Source organism: Gossypium hirsutum, chromosome A01 (genome assembly GCF_007990345.1).
Source record: "Gossypium hirsutum isolate 1008001.06 chromosome A01, Gossypium_hirsutum_v2.1, whole genome shotgun sequence".
Taxonomy (NCBI): domain Eukaryota; kingdom Viridiplantae; phylum Streptophyta; class Magnoliopsida; order Malvales; family Malvaceae; genus Gossypium; species Gossypium hirsutum.
The window spans coordinates 95299901-95308321 of NC_053424.1; the positions used below are offsets into that span (position 1 = coordinate 95299901).

At 32.4% G+C, this 8421-nt stretch overlaps 1 pseudogene; it reads right to left on the minus strand.

The window, feature by feature from the left end:
- Positions 1-1390: 1390 nt before the first annotated feature.
- On the minus strand, positions 1391-5792 carry LOC107917104 (4-coumarate--CoA ligase-like 9; annotated as a pseudogene).
- Positions 5793-8421: the final 2629 nt, after the last annotated feature.

An 8421-nucleotide genomic window follows, 5' to 3' on the forward strand; every position in this document is an offset into this window, starting at 1 on the left:
GTGCTTTCCATTTATGGATCCTGCACATCAGAAATATTGAAATTCTGATTCATGATAACAATATTTTTGAGGATTAAGGAAGTGTCTGGAATTAAGCACTTATAGCTAAAAGGCAGTGCCTGTTTGAATGACCAAGCAAAATGGTCTGTGTTTTTGGCATAGCATACCTGCTATAAGTTCTTTCTTCTTCGCGACTCCCGTCCTTCATCCTCACTAGTTTTGGTATCAGCCCTGTTATAAGAAAATAAATAAATGGGTTAAGAAGAACCCAGATTTTCTTGTTCCTCAAAAAGCAATCTCTCATGATCTAATCTCTACTGTTTGGATGTTAGAACCATCTTCCAAACCAACATATGATAAAGAATTCCCCCTCTTGAAGAATACTCTGAGAAAAACTATACCCATGCACCAAAAATTCCTTCAAAAATTCAAGCAGATATTTCAGGTGCTCCAACAAAAATAAGTGCTGCAGAAGCCACTCTCAACTAGAAAACGGAAAATGCCTTGGTTCAAAATCATGCCTTAAAGAAGATTGATTATAAGATCTCCATTGTTGAAGCTAAATTTGATGACAATACAAAAATGGTGAAAGATCTTATTCAACTTCTTCAAAAAAGAATAGATGCAGTCGCAAAAGAGCTAGCAGCACCAGGACAAGATTTCTTTTCTCATCTTGCTCAAAGAGGAAAAGAAATTCAAAATCTCAAAGATCAAATAAGAATGCTCTAAGAAACAGGAAAAAAAATCCTAAATCAACTCCAAGACTAGAAACAGTTGAATTATTTCCTTCCATTCGACAAAGAAGTTCAATTCTATCTGAAGGTGTTCCTATCACTTTTCCAGAATTTCCTAAGCGTACAAAGCCAAGTACTTATTAAAATTTTTCTAGAAATCAAAAAACAAGAAGAAAAAAAGAAAAAAAAGAAAAGGAGGCCACCAAAAAAATAGATCATGCTTACCAAGGAGAAAAAGGACTTGGTAAGAGACCAGTTTTAGAAGAATCTCTTCCAACATCTTCTCTTCCCAAACAAGTTTCAGAATCCCTGATGATACAAAAAGATAGAGATCAAAATCCTTTAACAACTTTTTAAAGGATTGAAAAGAATCTATGATTCCAAAAATCTCTACTTTACAAATTCAAGACCAACCATCAGAATCTGAAACTGATTGGTCTTCAACAGAATCAGAATCATCAGAGGATCAGACAGACGAAGAGAAAAAAGAATTTTCAAAAGTCTTGCAAACCACCACAAAAGTTGAAGAACCCAGTGATGAAGAAATGCCCGAGTCATCCACTACACAAAATCATTTTCCTCAAAGAAGTTTTTTTGGAAGGACCGCTTTTACTCTTGATGATCTACCACCAGAAAAATGGCTAGACAGAATTCAAGAATCTCATTTATGGCTTGAAACTCGCAAACTTACTGAAGACAGTAATTATAACATCCTTATGGAATTTGTTTCCAGATTTACAGGAATGTTGCAAGATTGGTGGAATGCTATTGATAAACAAAACCAAATGCAATTTTTGGTTCTCCAAGATCTTGTTTAGCCTATCAGAATCATTCATCAACACTTTGTGGGAAATCCAGATGACTTATTGACCCTTAAAAGAAGGGATTCTACAAAAGAAAGTATTGTTCTTATAGCAAAAAGGATTTAACAAAGCATTTTAAAATAATGACCAAATTATTTTGTGCTTTGGGCTTAAATTCAAATTTAAAGCTAGTAATCCTTTCATCCCTTCCTGATCCACTTCAAGTTGTAATAAATCAAGCTCTTCAATGACAAAATAAAGATATTCTTCAATTAACAGCCGATGAAATTCAATAAGAAGTCTTTATTGCTCTGGAAGATATCTGCAACAGAAGAAAAATATTCAAAGACTATCTCCATGGTGATAAAAAGATTGATCAAGCCTGTGATGACTCTTATTTGAATTTCAAATGTGCAAATGACAAGTTTTGTTATTGCCAATCAAAGAAAAAGAAGCATTACAGATCTTTTCCAAAAAACCCTTCAAAATGGAAAGGAAGAAGAAAACCACAATGGAGATATCTTAGAAAGAAAAGAAGATCAACGATAAAGTCTGATAGATGCTATATCTGCAATCGAAAGGGACATTTTTCAAAAGATTGTCTGAAAAACAAGAAGAAAGCAAAGAAGATTGCACAAATGGTTCATCAATTAGGCATTAAAATGCAAAAAGATGATGATATAGAATCTGTCTGTTCCCTTGAAGAAGAACTGTCAAATAAAACTATTTGCACTATTTCGGTTTATTCTGAGGATGATGAAGAATCAGATTACTCTGATTTTCATATGATGCAAGCTCAGGCTCAAGTACAAAATCATCAAGACAGATCTATACCAGTTCCTGAAATACCTGTCAAAGTCTATTTAGACAAATATAGTAAACCTATTACTAAATTGCCTTTATAGACACAGGGGCTGCTGAAACAATCATGAACCCAGACATATTACCATCAGATTGGTGGAAGCCTCATATCAGGTATTTCAATTCTACAACTGATCACCCTTTTGCTACTCATTTGATTAGCAAACTTATTACTGTTCAGTTTTTCCCAGGATGTGTTAAAACTACAGTATTAGGTTTAAAATTCAGAGGAAAAGATATTGTAGTAGGTTTTGACCTCTACACAAAAGCTCAGCATTTAAGAATTTTTCCTGATGGAGTTAGATACAAAAATCTGTTCCAACCCTTTGTAAATATATCCAAGCTCTTTTCCATCCAGACAGAAAAAATCCTTCAAACTATTCAAGAATTAAAAGAAAAGTTTTGTGCAAATTCTCATTCAGAATTCTTGCTCAAATGCCCAAATCCTTTGTGAAAAAACTCCAAGTTTTTTATTACTCTCCCTTTCAAGAAAAATGAAGACATCAATCCCACTAAGGCCAGCCATACGGGGATGAATCCAGATCATTTGTTGTTAGCAGAACAAGAATGTAAAGAACTTCAACAATAGGATATGATTGAACCATCAAATTGTCAATGGGCATGTGAAGCATTTTATGTGAACAAAAGGTCAGAACAGATAAGAGGAAAATTAAGATTGGTCATCAATTACCGACCTCTTAATTATTTCCTCCAAGATGATAAATTTCCTTTGCCAAATAAAAATTCTCCTTTTTCTAGCTTGGCAAAAGCAAGAGTATTTTCCAAGTTTGATCTCAAAGCAGGCTTCTGGCTATTAGGAATTCATCCAGAAGATAGAGCAAAAACAGGATTTTGCATTCCTAACAAACATTTTCAATGGAAAGTTATGCCTTTTGGATTGAAAACCGCTCCCTCTTTGTTCCAAAAAGCAATGATAAAAATTTTGAAGCCTTTAATGGAAGTAAATTATTTTTTTTGCATGCTAAATTAACTGACCTAAAACGTAAATTATCTCTTACAAAAATTTAATAGAATTAGAATGTTCATTCAACACCTACATTGAAAACCAAATAGGCATAATAATTTATTTGGCTTTTTAATTTTGATAAAAAGTCGTTTTATTTAATTTTTCATTTTTTAAAGTTATTAAATTTGTTTTATTTATCAAATCATCCCAAAATTGATAATTTTTTTTAAATTTTACTAATGTGACATACACGTGAATTATCACGTCAACAATTAATTAAAATTTTAAATTCAAAAAATTAAAAAAATATAAAAATTATTTTAAAATTAAAATTATTAAAAAATAAAAAATATATATTTTTAATATCTTTAAATTTAAAAAAAAATCATTAATTGTTCATATGACAATCACATTTGGCAACATCAATAAAATTAGCAAACATTTACTTTTCATCTATTTTTAATGTTTTAATAATTGGTGTAAGGAAAAATTAAATAAAACACTAAAATAATTTTTTTTATAAAATTAAAGGATAAAAGAATCATTATGGCAACTAGTGGAAACAAAAATAATGGAAGTCACATACGGAATAACAGCAGCCTCCACGACATCTGGATGACAATTAAGCAAATGCTCCAATTCAGTTGGGGCAACTGTTCCATCAATGCCCAATCTATTACCATTATCTTTTTAAAAAAGCCCTTAAAAGTGAATGAAGAATGATTACACATGATGTGTAACCTGATTTTAAAGAAAAATACAATGTAAAATGATATAAATAGTTCTTACAATCAGCTTATTTGCCATAATTATGGAAAGCTCAAGAAACCAACCTGGTAGCCTTTGTATTTGATCAACTCCTTGATCCTATCAACAAAAAACAGATAGCCTTGATTATTTATATAGCAAAGATTGCCCGTTCTTAACCATCCCTCCCTATCCAAAACAGCAATAGTCGCCTCTTCATCATCAACGTAACCTTAACCACAAATCAAACATATGTAAATTAACCAAGGAATTGAAGACACTAGAGTAAGTATTTGATATCAATGTAACCAAATTCATAATTACCCTTCATTACTTAAGCCCCTCTAACCCAAAGCTCCTATGGTTTCATAGGAGGCAAAGCAGACCGATTTCAGGATCCACCACTTTGGCTTCACAATTTGCCATTAGCTTCCCTGTCGCACCCTCTATTCGGGTTTCATCCGGACCCAATGAGACAAACACTCGCCCTGTTGTCTCAGCCAGCTCGTATGACTTTAAATAATGATAATGAAATCATCGATTAATGAATTAGCAGCCTAATTAAGTAATTGAAAAGGTGTTTAAGTTTTACCTGTGCCAGCTGAACTTTGGGCAATCGATTTTTCAACCTCTCTTTTGTACTTTTACTCAAATGAGCTCCTCCGTAGATGACAACTTCAAGGGAGCTCAAATCATAGCCGTCCATTACCTCAGCATCCCCATCCATAGTTATAACCAAAGGTGGAGCCAGTGCCAACTGGCTAACCCTATACTCTTCGATGACACTGTTCATTTTTCTCATATCAAATCTCCGATTTCCACCCGTTATCACCAAGCACTCCCTCGACGTCATAAGCCTCAAATTGAGCACTACCCCATAAGCGTGAAATAACGGAATCGTACAATAGCCGACCATCTGGATCATCCTCACCGGACGTATCCCTCCAACAATATTGGCTATCCAGTTACGGTGTGTCAGTGCAACTCCTTTAACCGGACCAGTCGTGCCGGATGAGTAGAGAATCGTGGTGACATCTGATTGCTTAACTTCGATTACTGCTCGTTCCTTTTTTTTCCGCGTTGAGTTTCCATTAACGACTCGAATTCAACCGAGTCTATATTAACGATCCCGTGTCTAAGCAAAGGGAGTTTATGAGCTGAATCAGATGAGGCAAAAGCTATTACCAGCTTTGAAAGCCAGATTTGGTGTTGAATCTCGGGAACCTTGGCGGCTGGATTGATGGGAGAGATGACGACGCCTAGAGAGAAGAGAGACAAGTAAAGAATCGAAGTGTAAATATTGTTATGGGAGAAAACAAGAGCACAATCGCCTTTGGAGAGGCCGAATTGGGCGCTGAGTGAGGAGGCTAGATTTTCTAAGAGTAAGATAAGTTCGGGGTACAGGACCCGGCAGCACGTGTTAGCGTCAAGGATTGCGGCAGCGGTGGCAGAGGGTGGAGAGGAGTTAAGGAGGGAGAAGATGAAGTCGGTAAGTGAAACAGGAGCTGGTTCTGGCGGAAGTGGAACGGGAGGTCAGAGGCTATGGAACGTCATTGTTTTAGAGCAGAAGCCGGAGTTAGGATCGATGGCAGTCGCCATTTGAAATTGGAATGGCTTTTTTATTTCGAGATTTTGAAGAAATGGAGCGTCGATAAGCTTATGCTTTTTCGGACATCTAAATCATTTTCGTTATAATAAGATAAAGAAAGCTGAAAGAGAATTAATAATATTTTAGTAAACTATTAAAATAGTTATTTTTAATTGCCTGAAGTTATATTTTAGTTATTTATATTTAAAATGTTATGTTTTAATCATGAGATTTTTTACGTAAATAATATAAAAAATAAAATTAATAACTGAAATGGCGTGCCATGAGATTATTTACCAAAATGGTATGGTTTTACTGGTGCCACCTGTTAAATTGATAGCACCGGTCTGAAATGTAATGATCTAAAGTATTCAGGGACCTTATATGCAAATTTTTCATTTTGAGTGGCTACTGGAAAAAAAGGTAAGAAGGTGCCGCCTGACAGTGTGTTGGCGCTAAACCTTAAATGTGACTAATTGCCTTGTAAACCCTTCTTATATATTATTTTTTTAATCCCCTTCAACTCACTACATTGTGTTTAAACAAGCCCTTAATTTATTTTTTGTAGTTAAACAAGCTATTATCCTATGATTTTTACTCATAAAGGCCCTTTATTTTAATATTAAAGTAAATATATTTTGAGTTTCAAGCTCTTATCTTAATTTCTTATTGATGCAATAAAAATTATATACACTTTAACATCAACATAAAATCAAAAAAAGTAATCAAAAATTTCAAAAGAGTAGTTAAGAATGTCAAGTATATAAGCACTCTCAAGAAATTCTAAAATTTTATTTTTTATTTAATAAACTATTTTCAATAAAATTCACATCAACATAAAAATGCGAATTAGTTTATATTTTTAAAATAATTTTACTTTAATATTAAAATTTAGGACTTTCATGGGTAAAAATCTTAGTTTAAGGGCCTATTTAACTACAAAAATGGTATAAAAGCTTGTTTAAACAAAGTATAATAGTTTAAGCGCTTTTTAGTATATTAACCTTCCATCTATGTTTTCATTGGCTCTAATGCAAGTGCCAGGTTCAACAACATAGAGTCTAGCACGGCTAATATACTAAAAAGCCCTTTAATATGGGTAAAATATATTTACTTTAATATTAAAATAAAGGAATTTTATGAGTAAAAATCATAAGTTAAGGGCTTATTTAACTACAAAAATAGGTTAATCGCTTGTTTAAACACAATGTAGAGTTGAAGGGGAATAAAAGGAAAATAATAAATAAGGAGGGTTTACAAAGCAATTACCACATTTAAGGTTTGGAGTTGACACACTATCAGGCGGCACCCTTTCATCTTATTTTTCTAGCAACCACTCAAAATAAAAAAATTGCATATCAGGTCCCTAAATACTTTAGATAATCACATTTCAGTTTAGTGCCGCCAATTTGACAGGCGACACTAGTAAAACCATACCATTTTGGTAAATAATCTCATGGGCATGCCATTTCAGTTATTAATTTTATTTTTTGTATTATTTAGGTAAAAAGGTCTTTAATCATGTTATCGTATTATAATATTTTAGTCATTGAGCCGTTAATTATCGTTAACAATGTAACAATAAGCTAATCTAACATATTAAACCATCATTTCAAATGAAAATTTTAGGTTAAATTCTACAATCGGTTCCTATATTTTTTTATTTTGAGCAATTTTTTTTCATTTTGTTCTTTTAACTTTCCTTTTTTTTCTTTATTCTTCATTCTCTTTTGCTTCTTTCTTTGTTTTCTTCCATTCTCCATTTCTCTTAATATAATTTTTCTGTGTTTTCCATATGTTAAAACTAGTCCCTAACTTTTTTTTTGAACAATTTAATTTTTTTTATTTCTTTATTTTCATTTTCTTCTTCCCCTTTATTTTTCTCTCTTCTCATATTCTTCATTGCAGAAACATAATCTTTATCCACCAAATAAACCAAGTCCTTATTTCTTTCACATGATTCCTAAATTGAATTTCACTCAAAACTGAATACCAATCATTCTTAATTAAATCTCGACTTGAATATAACCTAAATTTGAAAATAAAATTGGAATTAACTAATCGATATAAAAAACCATATCATTAATCAAATTTAAACATAAATTGAATTTTTTATATTCAATGCAAATTTAAAAGAAAAACTATGTTAAAAGGACCAATGATTACAAGGTCGCGAGGATGGTGCAATTCAATAAAAGTGACTCTTGGAGAAAAACCACTAAGCTTCCTCCTTATCTTAGGTTTATATTTCAAATTTTTCTACCATCTAATGCATAGGCGAGGCTATAGTGAGCTTGCTGGTGGGGTTTTACATTGGGCAATGCCTCCACGAATTGAATTGGGACTGAGGAATAGGATTGTGGGTTTTTGTTATACCTAGCTTTATTTGATAATTTATTTTGATATAACAAATTAAAATGTTTTTAAATAAAAGTTAAAATTGAACAAAATTAGAAAATGATAAAATCGAGTTAAAATGGTTTCAATTGAGTTAAACATTTTCAATCATGTTAAAAGAGTTTTAGAACAAGTTAGTATTGTTCCATGCCAAAAAGTATCGAGTATCAATAATTTTCAAAATATCAATACATTTTCTAAAATTGATGCCAAATTGACATTTTGTTTTCAATCAATTACAAAAACTATCAATACCTTTTACCAAGTATCAATAAATTGTCTTTGGTATCTGTAACATCCCCAAAAATTTTTAGAGTCTTGAAC